Genomic DNA, 11,487 nt, shown 5'->3' with positions numbered 1-11,487 from the left:
TAGACTTCCTTGGTGATTCTCTCCCCACATGTATGCTGAATTTGATCGCACTATGGTCACTGTTCCCTAAAGGGTCGATGACTCTGACATCACACACCAGGTCCTGGGTGCCACTCAGAATTAAGTCCAAGGTCACCTTCTTTCTGGTTGGTTCCAAGATCAACTGTTCTAGGGCACAGTCATTTAGCATATCTAGAAATTTGACCTCTTTTTCATGACCTGACTGTGAATTTACCCAGTCTATGTGTGAGTAATTAAAGTCACCCATTATTACAGCCCTGCCTCTCCTTGACGCCTCCCTGATTTCCTGCTACAACTCCCAGTCACTGTCAGTGTTTTAATCAAGAGGACTCTAGCACGTCCCCAGTAGCATATTCCCTTTCAGGCCATAGAAACCCTCCACAGAGGGTTTCTGTGGAGGCCTCCAGTCCACCTAGGTTTCTAGCTTGTTAGATTCTCTACCTTCTTTAACAAACAGTGCTACTCCACCTCCAAGGCGCCCCTCCCTGTCCTTTCTATAAGAGTTTATATCCAGGGAGAACTGTGTCCCACTGGTTCTCACTGTTCCACCATGTTTCTGTTATGCCCACTATATCTATTTCTGCGTTAGCAACCAAGCACTCCAGCTCACCCATCTTGGCTTGGAGGCTTCTGGCATTGGCATATAAGCACCTATACGCTGAATCTCTCACCTGATGTATGCTATCTTCCTTTTTTCACTCTTTGACCAGCTGGCACAGGCTCTTGTCTGCTCTTTATGTGGTTCTGCTCTGTCTCCTTCTGTTTTATCTGAATCCTTTGCACCCTCACACTTTAAAGGGTGGCTTTTGCCAAACTGGATTCTGCCCAGTTCCCATCTGCTGTTCCCCAGGCATCATTTTAAAAGCTCCTCTGCAACCTTTTTGATTTTAAGCGCCAGCAGTCTGGTTCCATCTTGGTTCAAGTGCAGCCCATCCTTTTTGTAAAGGCCTTGCTTTCCCCAAAATGTATCCCAGTGCCTAACAAATCTAAACCCCTCCTCCCAGCACCAACATCTCATCCACGCATTGAAACCCCTCAGCTCTTCCTGTCTCACTGTACCTGCGCGTGGAACAGGTATCATGTCTGCGAATGCTACCTTGGGGGTCCTGGACTTCAATTCACTACCTATCCACCTAAATTTGGCTTCCAGGACCTCCCAACTACATTTAAAATCATGTAGGACGTTTCTGTAGTTCCCTTGCCATGGGAACTCTTCCAAAATTATTCTATTTTAGTTAGTTAGTTAGTTAAAACCTTTCTGCTATCCAGAGTGGCTCCTAATACCCAATGTTATTATAATATAAAACAACATTGTTTCAATGGCAATCATGCATTACAGTGTATCGTGTCTTCATTTTGTAGACATGATGGCTAACAGTGTTGCACTTGGAGCAAAGTTGTAGTAAGGGCAAATAGGATTGCACCTCCATTACCTTGAGCCTGCTCTCAGACAACAGATCACTGAGTAGAAAGGGATTAACTCAGGGATCCATGGTAATATGGAGAGCCAGAAGGCTTCCCGACCCAGCACCTCCGAATCTGGGTAGCTCAGACTACTCAGATTAATGGTTAGGTAGGAGAAAAACAGAGTTGGTCTCTTCTGGCCTGTACTGCCCCCCAGCTTAAAAATGCTTCCAGGCAGCCAGCAGCCATGTTAACCAGAGAGTCCTGTAGCTTGTGGGGCCAGAGAGATGAGAGTGGCTGCAATGCTGAGGGCTGTCTCTCTGCTGCTCCTGCAGTGCATTGTGGGATATATGAAGGCTCCAGCTCCCAATTTAAGCAATGGAGAACATCGCTGTAGCATTCGTGTGGACACATGAGTTGCAGATCCCAAAGGAGGCTCCATCATCTGGGAGGCACAAGGTAGGAGCGTGCCTTCCCGCTAGCCCATCCTCATAAGGAAATGGGAATGACCCCCTTGTCTTTTAACTTATAAGCAGGTTTTCAAGGCAAAGTCTACATGTTAAAATAATAAAACCAATGGAAGCTATTCAAACATACAATACAAAGGAACACCAATCCTTAACACCAGCTTCCTTGCCAAGCATTTTATACTTTCAGAGCCCTCTGTTCATACACAAAAGAATGTCTTCACCAGTCTATGAAACATTGCACACAAACTTATCTTGACTAAACCTTCTTCAGCAAGGAATTTGATAAAGATGGCAGTGATACAGATAACGCTATTCACAACCACTCACCTCACCTGAGGAAGCAGAGGACAATCAAAGCAGGACCTCCCCAGATGGCCTTAAAGCACATGGTGGAATGTGTGGGAACAGCAAGTGACAAACTTGTTTTCTTTAAAAACCCTATAGTTAGGGGCGACAAAACCCTATATTTTTGAACAATAGGCATATCTTACTACACTAGTTACAACTAGACCAGGGCTGCTCAACTATGGCCCTCCTGCAGATGTAGGCCTACAACTCCCATAATCCCTGGCTATTGGCCACTGTATTTGGGGATTATGGGAGTTGTAGTACAAAAACAGCTCTGGGGGACAAAGTTGAGCAGGCCTGAACTAGACCAATTATTGTAATAACTAGATGGAAATTGCTTTCATCCCAGCACTCAGGGAGCTTTTGAAATAAATTGCTTTATTTTGAACTCTAAAGTTGACGTCTGTATATCAAAACATCTGTTCTTTATTTGAAGTTTATTTGTAGTAGCGACGCCCAGCCTGGGTTAGGCTGCACACGAGAACCGCTGGGATCAGGCCCAATCCTGGTGGGCTAGCCCTGCCTAGCCCGGCTTTTTAGCTCAGCTGCTAGCTGTTAATGGAACTGCTCTGGGGTGATTGGCGAAACACCCCTAAATATGTTTGGGCTTTATGTGAGGAATTAGAGAGCTGGGGTGGAGCAGTCCCATGTCAAAATAAATTTGTGCAAAGTTCTGGTCCTGGGGAAATGAACTGACAGGGAGGTTGAAGTTCAAAATAAAGTAAGGTTTTATTTGAGGGTTTAGGCATACAGCAGAATAAGGAAGTTGCTACTAAAAATGTGTTACAAAGATTAACCAGATACTTGCAAAGAGGCCATTTAGCTTGGTATTTGAATTAAATAAACTCTAGGCTGGCTAGAGAAAGAAGGTTCAGGGGAACAGGTTTTTGAATTTAAGAATGAGCAGGGATAAAGAAAGCCCAGAGAGGCACAGTGGTTATCACACAACCTTGTCCTTCCAATTAGGGGGGAGTGGACCTTCATGGCTCAGGCACAGCTAAAGGACCTCTTTCCTCAGGGACTAGGAACCGGGAGGTAGTAGCGGAGAACCAAAAGCAGCTCGGGGGTTAGGCAGCAGGGGTAAATCCAAAAGGTGTCTGTTCTCATGCAGCCAGCTTCTCGTAGCAGTGAGGCATGCTGGGCAGATCAGGCCAGCAAAGAAGGCTAATCTGTAGGCTGAGAGCAGAAATGGTGCAAAGAGCAAGACACAGCCTGAGGTTATGGCTGATGTCAGGTTTATCGCCCAAACTATGGGTGAGTCCCTGGTACAGAGACCAAATGAAACACACTGGTTCATGGAACCAGGGCCAGTTATAGCCCAAAATGTGCCCGGAGCAGAAATACCGGCTGCTTCTCCTTCCTTAGGAGGGAAATTATGGTGGATCTCAAAAGGATCCATTGTCTTTGTTTGCTGTGCTTGAGTAAAACATAATGACCTAATGGTCAAGAACAACTTGTATGTACATTGACCGAATGGGCGTACAAGGATGGTATCTGTCAGGTCAGAAGGATCCAGTAATCTTAATCAGTAATTTTAATGAGCACCTCTCCTGAGTTCCTATTGCCCATTACCCGGGGTGTAGCTAGGTGTCGTAAATCTGTCAGGCTAGCCAGACAAAACGTAACAGAGGCAGAAGCAGAACAGCAAAGTCTAACAGGAATAAATTCTCCAAACCAGGTCCAGTCCGAGTCAATCCAATAAATTCAACAGAGTCCAAAGCAAAACCCACAGGCAAGGTCAACACAGTCCAGGGTCCAAACACAGTCAAGGTAATACGCGAACATAGCCGATTAGCTCACAGGAAACTGTTGTTGCTATCAGCAGGGTGGCTATGTTACAGGCGTCTTAAACAGGCTGACCCCCAGGGCTGTTAATTAAGAGTTGCTGAGTCAGCAGCTTTGCCTGTTGATCTATGCATGTGGCTCCTTAACTTTTGCTGTCTCTTGGAGCGGCACGTCTCCACGGCTGAGATCGGTTGCGCCTCCTCCACAAGAGCTGCCTCACCCAGCTCTAACTCATCTTCAACTCCCTGTGTATCGGATCCACTCTCCTTTGCAACTTCTGGTCCTTGCCCACCCTCCTCTGCTGTCAGCTGTGTCTTCGCCTCCAACTCCTCCTCGGAGTCTTTCAGTATGCCCATGACACTAGGGGAGAGGGAGCCCGTGTTCATCCCTCCTTCTGGTGGCCCCCCAGAGTGAGGGAGATAATGAAGAAAATAGGGAGTGGTGGATCTGGAGGGCCCTCAGCAGCTGGGGGCCTGGATTCTTTGAACCCTTTTGCTCAATTATAGCTACACCCCTGGAAGTACTGTATCTACTTTTCCTGCTGAGGTGGTTAGCATTTGCTTGTTTGAGGCAACTGCAGATGAAGGGGAAGTAAAGGGTCAATCTTTGGATAGCGAAACCTTGAAAGTGGAGTTAACTTGAAAGCTAACTTGGGTCTGCTTAGGCATTCCCAATAGAAGGAAAGGTGTGAGGCTGATCCCCTTTCAGTTTGCTTGGTAGCTGTGAACTTGGGGATGATAGTCCCACTGCCTGCTAAGTGACTTCTCCCAATAGGCCAACAAATGGGGAGCCCACAATCCTGTGAGGCTCCTGGGCATGTTAAGAGTGGGAACTACAAGCAAAAAACAACAACTCTGGTTTTCTATTTGCACGGTAGGGGTGGGGTTCAACCCTGCCTTACCCCCCCGCCCGCATGCGCACGCAGTCATGCGAACAGCCCCCAAGGAGAAGAAGAACTTTGTATCCCTATAAAATTTATAATCAACTATATAAATTTTTTATTATATACCATATCACTTGGCTTTTATATCGCACCCTATTTCCACCTGCAGCATAAAGAAAAAGGGTGAGGTTATGGATTGCATCACTTCAAACTTCAGGTGGGTGAATCATGTTTTCCAATTTCTAAAATAACTGCCCCCTCACTGCCACCGTGCAAATAGAAAACCACCACAGAAAATAAGGGCAAAGTGTGAACATATTTACTGTTTCTGATGTGCTGTTTATCTTGCAGAGATTTTTTTTTTTTTTGGACGTGGAGTATCATTCAAAACTGATATCTTCACTTGAAGTTTGAAATGGTAGAATCCACTCTACTACATCAGCAATCTACCATGTTATTCTCTTAATTCCCAATTAAGATTAGAGTGAGAGGAAAGTAGGCAGATTAGTTCTTACCAGAACAACTTGTTAAACTATTACCCTGTTCACACATCATTTTCAAGTCACATACAATTTAGCCCTGTTCAGGTGCTATAAGCTATATCCCTGAGAGCACACCCTGAAGTCCCATCCCCTGCTGCTGATGCCCTCCCCCTTGCGATCAATGGTTACAGCATCGTCGGCCACAACAAATACTGTACTAGTGGACAGATTCTTCCTGTGATGCCGAACACTGGGGCACCTCAGCATTCACCACACAGGAAGAATGAGGTAGCATCTCTCCACAAGTACAGTGGGCTGCTTCCAGCAATACAGCCACGGGCAAGCATTATAACAAAGGGGACATGCTGAGAGTATGTCTGTCAGGATGTACTTTGTGGACATCCCAAAGCCCTCCTGGCACACCCCTTTATCATGTGGAGGAGATATTCATCCAAATGGGCCCCTATACACATGCTCCGGGTACTTGCTTAAACAGTTTTTTAACTTTAACAGCAGCAAAAAACACTTTAAGCATTGTGCATCATGGGGGTGGGGACTAGTTTTGTGATTGTCACAAGGGCCGGCCAGCCAGCACTCTGCCAGTGCAATGGGGAGGTGGGCAGAAGCCACCTTCATGGCAGTCGCAAGGCCCAGCCGATCGGTACTCTTCACAGCTCTCTTCTCGGAGAAAAAGGAAGAACTGTTTGTTCCTGAGCCCACTTCAATTCTGAAATGTGTGTGTCTGCCCAAAAAAGGGTATATGCAGATCTACTGCAGTTTAACTACTCAAACTGTGTACATCTTAAGCCTTATTATCTGAATTTCTTGTGACTGAGTTTAGGTTAGATTGACTTGGCTCTTCTCCTTAACAGTAGTATTGTAATTTCAATCTGAGCAGAGGAATGGCTTTCCCCCCGGGAAGTACCAGGTCACTCTGGCACTTATGCCATTAATTTCATCCTGATGCAACAGTGGCATGACTCAGGATCTGACCGGCTACAAAGCAACCAATAAACTCTCTCTGGCCTCTTGGGGAGTATGATCAGTGTCTATGATATCACCAAGTTGGTGGCAGTCTATTGCATTGTGTCACTGCCAATGACAACGTATTATTTATATCTCATGAGCTAGTGCTACTAACGTCTCCTTCTGTCCACCGCTCCACAACTGCCGCACCTCTGTGTACTACTACCTTCAATCATTACCTTCTGTTCTAATCTAATGGCATAGGTCAAAGCAGGAGAGTGCTATTCCACCAACCCAAATGTCAATGCAAGGCTGGGTGAATGTTTTGTTTTGTTTTAGTACAATTGCCTGTGCTTTGTCCTTTGAAACCTTAAGTGATTGAACGGAGACATTTGAAAACAGCAAAGATGAAAAGAAGATATAGAGACTGTTCTCATGCGCAGCCATGACTGGGCTAAGGCAGCCAAGCCCAGGTTTGGCTGTGCATAAGAACTGCCAGGCTCATGCCCGATCTCAGCAGCACTTCAGCTGCAAACCTGCCTGCAGAGTCAGCCTCTTAAATGAGGTTAAGGGAGCAAGAGAGGAGAGCTGGTCTTGTGGTAGCAAGCATGACTTGTCCCCTTAGCTAAGCAGGATCTGCCCTGGTTGCATTTGAATGGGACTTGATGTGTGAGCACTGCAAGAGATTCCCCTCAGGGGATGGAGCCGCTCTGGGAAGAGCTAAAGGTTTCAAGTTCCCTCCCCGGCATCTCCAAGATAGGGCTGAGAGAGACTCCTGCCTGCAACCTCGGAGAAGCCGCTGCCAGTCTGTGAAGACAATACTGAGCTAGATAGACCAATGGTCTGACTCAGTATATGGCAGTTTCCTATGTTTCCTATGTTCCTATTATTATTTATTTATTATTTTATTAATTACTAGTATTTTTCAGCCTGTTGAAATAATGGGCGCTAGTGGCACTGGGTGGGGGGTACCTTTAAGAGCGGTGGGAGGGTTTACTTACCCCTCCCGCCACTCTCTCACTTGCCGCGTAATTATTGGATTAATTGGGGCGGCAAGACACCAGCCGCCCCCGCCGCCCCCCTCTCCCACCTGATTAAGGGCCAAATCGGCCCAAACTACTGCCGCCGCGGCCGCCCGCCCACCCTCCCAGCTGGCCGAGTCCTCCTCACCACCGTCTTCGGCCCGCGTCAGTCGGGCGATCAGGGACCATAATCGGAGAAGGAGAGAGGAGCTCGCAAACAGAGCTCCTTTCTCTGCAAAGCCTCTGCCCGAACTGGCGCTTTGGGAACATCTTCCCTCGTCACCTCAAATTGCCCCAGTTTTTCAGTCTCCAAGCCTGAGAAGCTCAGTTCCAGAGCAGGCATATAGTCTGTATCCTCCACAGTGAAGACAGATGCAAAAACCTTATTCAGCTTCTCTGCAATCTCCTTATCCTCCTTAATAATCCCTTTTACACCTGCATCATCTAACGGTCCAACCACCTCCTTGGCAGGTCTTCTGCTTCTGATATATTTAAAGAAGTTTTTGTTATTCCCCTTAGCACATCTAGTTATATGCTTCTTAAACTCTCCTTTTGCATCCCCTGTTGTCTCCTGCATTTATTTTGCTAGAGTTTGAAGCTATTCTCATGAGCAGCAAAAACCAGGCTAGGGAAGCCCAGCCCAGTTTTTTCTGTGAGAGAGAATCACCTGGAGGATCCAAGAAGATCCCAGCAGCGGTGCGGTGACGAGCCTTCTAAAGTAGCCCGCCACTTAACCTGGGTTTTGGGTGTGAGCATGCCCCCAAACCAGGCTAAGTGATTGTGTGACTGCCGTGGTTGTTTGCAGCCACAGGAGACACACTTGAGAGGGAGGGGGGCTCCCAGTAATGCACCACACACTCATATGGTGGATAATTGGGGCTCCGGGAGGCGGGGCTCTGTGCTGTGGTGCTTCCCTGCACCCGACCCCTGGAGCTGCCGGGTGAGCAGCTGGGGAAGCTGCCAGGTCTTCCTCCCCACATGGAATTAATTAATTAATTAATTAATTAATTAATTAATTAATTAATGAGGGTAGCTCTTCTTACCGATCATGTGAAGGGCTGCTGTATGTTCCTTTCTGTTCTCTCCATTTGAGCAGGACAGCTATTCTCTGAAGGGAGTCTTCATCCCTTTTATGGCTTCCCTGACTCTACTGGTTAGCCACTCTGGTGTCCTTCTGAACATTCCTCCTCCTTGGTATACATTCCAACTGAGTTTCTATTATTGTGGTTTTGAATAAGTTCCATGCTTTCTAGAGTGATTTGACCCTCCTGACTTCTTCTTTCAGCTTCCTTTTTACCAGTCCCCTCATTTTTAAGAAGTTTCCTCTTCTGTGTTAGAGTTCCTTGGCAATGTTCCACTCACATATAAGCTGAATTGGATCACACTATGGTCACTGTTCCCTAATGGTTCTACAACTGGCATCTCACATCAGGTCCTGGGCACCACTCAGGATTAAATCCAAGATCTTCTTCTCCTCTCTGTTTGGTTCCACAGCCAACTATTCTAAGAGGCAGTCATTTAGTATGTCTAGAAATGTGGCCTTTCTGTCAATACCCACACATGAATTTGCCTGGTCTATGTGAGGCAATTTGCCCAGTCTATGGCAGGCAATAGAAGAAGAATCAGTCAAGGCTCTAACCAAACTATGCCAACAAATTTGGAGAATGACACAGTGGCCAACAGATTGGAAGAGGTCAGTCTACATGCCCATACCAAAAAAGGAGACTTAAGAGATTGCACAAACCATCGCACAATATCCTTAATTTCACATGCTAGAAAAATAATGCTCAGGATCATCCAATGCAGATTAGAGTCCTGTATGGAAAGGGAAATGCCGGATGTTCAAGCTGGTTTAAGAAAAGGCCGAGGAACAAGAGACATTATTGCTGATGCATGCTGGATAATTGAGAAAGTCAAAGAATACCAAAAAGAAGTCAATATGTGCTTTATTGACTACAGAAAAACCTTCGATTGTGTTGACCATGTCAGGTTATGGAATATCCTTAGGAAAATAGGCGTCCCAGAACACCTCATTGTTCTCATGAGAAACCTATACACAGGACAGGAAGCCACAGTCCAGATGTGGTGAAACAGACTGGTTCCAGATCAGCAAAGGAGTAAGAAAAGGCTGTATACTTTCTCCTTCTTTATTCAATTTATGTGCTGAACATATACTGAGAGAAGCTGGATTGGAAGAAGATGAGTGTGGGTTTGGTTTGTTTGTTTTAAATAATATTTTTATTTAATAAGAAAATAAAAAGAAATAACATGAAATAGCAGAAGATGAGCTTGGTTTTAAAGTTGGAGGAAGAAACATCAATAACCTGCGCTACGCTGATGACACCACTCTGATAGCTGGGAATGTGGATGATCTGCAAGCTCTAGTAATGAAAGTCAAGGAGCACAGTGAAAAAATGGGACTACAGCTAAATGTAAAGAAGACTAAAATAATAACAACGGGTACAGCAACAAGCCTCAGAATTGACAATGAAGACATTGAAGTGGTGGATAGCTTCTGCCTTTTAGGATCAACCATCAACAGTAAAGGATCCAGCAGTCAAGAAATACGCCACAGACTAGCACTTGGTAGGGTTGCAATGAAGGCCTTGGAAAGGGTATTTAGATGTCATGACGTGTCTACACCTACAAAGATTAGAATCGTTCGGACAATGGTTTTTCCTGCGACACTTTGTGGATGTGAGAGCTGGACTTTGAAGATGCAAGATAGAAAAAGCATTGACGCTTCTGAATTTTGGTGCTGGAGAAGACTTTTGAGGATACCATGGACAGCCAGGAAAACTAACAAATGGAACAAATCAATCCAGAATTTTCACTTGAGACACAGGCTCAAACTATCATACTTCAGACACATTATGCAAAGATCCAGCTCCCTTGAGTAGTCCATAACGCTGGGAAAAGTTGAAGGAAAGAGAAGAAGAGGACAGCCAGCAGCAAGGTGGATGGACTCAATTACGACAGCAATGAATGCACCGCTGAGAGACCTTAAAGGCCAAGTTGAAGACAGATCATCCTGGAAAGAATCTATCTATATGGTCTCTAATAGTCAACACTGACATGACGGCACTCAATCAATCAATCAATCAATCAATCAATGTGAGGGTAATTGAAGTCATCCATTATTACAACTCTGTCTCTCTGACACCTCTCTGATTTACTTCTCCAACTCCAGGTCACTCTCAGCATTTTGAACCAGAGGGTGATAACATGTCCCTAGTAACACATTTCATTCCAGTCCTTGCATTGTCACTCATAAGATTCTGCTGAAGACTCCAGTCCTCCTGGGTTTTCTAGCTTGTTGGATTCTATCCCTTCTTTAAAGTACAGTACTACTCCACCCCAATCTGCCCCTCCCTGTAATTTCTGTATCCAGGAATAATAGTGTCCCACTGGTTCTCACCATTCTACAAAGTTTCCGTTATGCCCACTATATCTATGTTTCCATTAGCAACCAAGCAGACCAGTTTGCCCATCTTGGTTCAGAGGCTTCTGGCATGGGTATATTTAAAAGCTGCTCTGCGACCTTCTTGATTTTAAGTGCCAGCTGTTTGGTTCCATCTTGGTTCAAGTGCAGCCGACCCTTTACTTGCCCCAGAATGCATCCCAGTGCCTAACAAATCAAAACCCCTCCTCCCGGCACCACCCTCTTATCCATGCATTGAGACCCCTCAAATCTGGCTGTCTCACTGGTCCCGTGCGTGGAACAGGTAGCACTTCAGAGAACACTACCTTGGGGGTCCTCAACTTCAATATGCTACTTAGCAGGCTAAATTTGGCTTCAAGGAACTCCCAACTGCATTTCCCAACGTCATTGGTGCCAACGTGCTCCACGATAGCTGACTCCTCTCCAGCACTGCCTAACAACCTACCCAGACACAGCGTGACATTCACATTTTCTCATACAATGAGGATGACGTATCATACCAGGAGAACAAATCTATATTCTTATGCTTATCACAGAGAGAGTAGGCCTAGTGCTACTGAGAAAAGAGGGTGATTGGATTAGTGCTTCCATCATAGATTGCACTAAATCCTTATTTGGTATAGAATTAAGAAAACAGTAAAATCTTGCTGAAAAGGCTAGGCTG

This window comes from Hemicordylus capensis, chromosome 1 (assembly GCF_027244095.1).
Source record: "Hemicordylus capensis ecotype Gifberg chromosome 1, rHemCap1.1.pri, whole genome shotgun sequence".
NCBI classification, from domain to species: domain Eukaryota; kingdom Metazoa; phylum Chordata; class Lepidosauria; order Squamata; family Cordylidae; genus Hemicordylus; species Hemicordylus capensis.
The sequence above is the reverse complement of the archived record's forward strand: the minus strand, read 5'-3'. Positions refer to the sequence as shown.